Raw genomic sequence first — 984 nt, forward strand, 5'->3', positions numbered from 1 at the left:
AAATCAGCTTTTCAAATGAAAAAATTTTAAGCCAATTTTTCTTGTCTCTCAGCCTCTTTACATCCTGTTTTGTCTCAGTAACAGAGTTGTTTCTGAAGGCTTCTTCACCTGGCTGAGTTCTAAGTCTTCTTGACAATGGAGTTCTGATACTAGTTCCTCCAAAGTACTTTGCATGACTTTCTGCCATACTCCAGTTTACTCATGCTATATTAATTGATCCTACATCTATTATTTTATATTTGATGTGATTTTAAAGGTAGTGACTATGAGTTAATGTTTTTTAAACTCCATATTTTCCACACTTAGAAAACACTTTTAAAATGACGGCAGTATAATCAATGTTTATTAATCATATAGGAAAATCACAGCCACATAGGGGAATATAAAGATGTATAAGACATTAAGACTCTGTGTACAATCTGATTAGGGTCACAGGTATCTTTATAAAATTATCAATCAAAGCAAGTAGAATTAACAAAAATGATATATGCAAAATAGTTATAGTTAGAATTATCTTTGTATATGTTTATATAAAATTTAAGAATAGCTCTTTTATGAAAAATCCATAGAGAAAAGAAAAACTAAGAAAATTCAAGTATAACAAAAAAGAAACAAATTTTAATAGATGTATTGCTAACAATTATTAATTTTTTTGGTATATATTTTTTAAATTTGTGTGTTTGTGTATGTTTGTCTGTATATGTACTTATATATGTGTGCTCAGTTGCTTCAGTCATATCTAACTCTTTGTGATCCCATGGACTGTAGCCCACCAGGCTTCTCTGTCCATAGGATTTTCCCAGCAAGAACAATTACCTATTTAAATATTCCCTAGCTTAATTTAACCAAATCATATTAATTGATACTTTCACTATTTGCAAGTTTTGGTATTATCATATAATAATGAAGAACTATCTAAATGATATCAAATACTTAAGAACATCTATTTTAGCCATGAAATTACTAATTATTATGGATATTTTT

This window comes from Oryx dammah, unplaced genomic scaffold (assembly GCF_014754425.2).
Source record: "Oryx dammah isolate SB20612 unplaced genomic scaffold, SCBI_Odam_1.1 HiC_scaffold_1, whole genome shotgun sequence".
Taxonomy (NCBI): Eukaryota; Metazoa; Chordata; class Mammalia; order Artiodactyla; family Bovidae; genus Oryx; species Oryx dammah.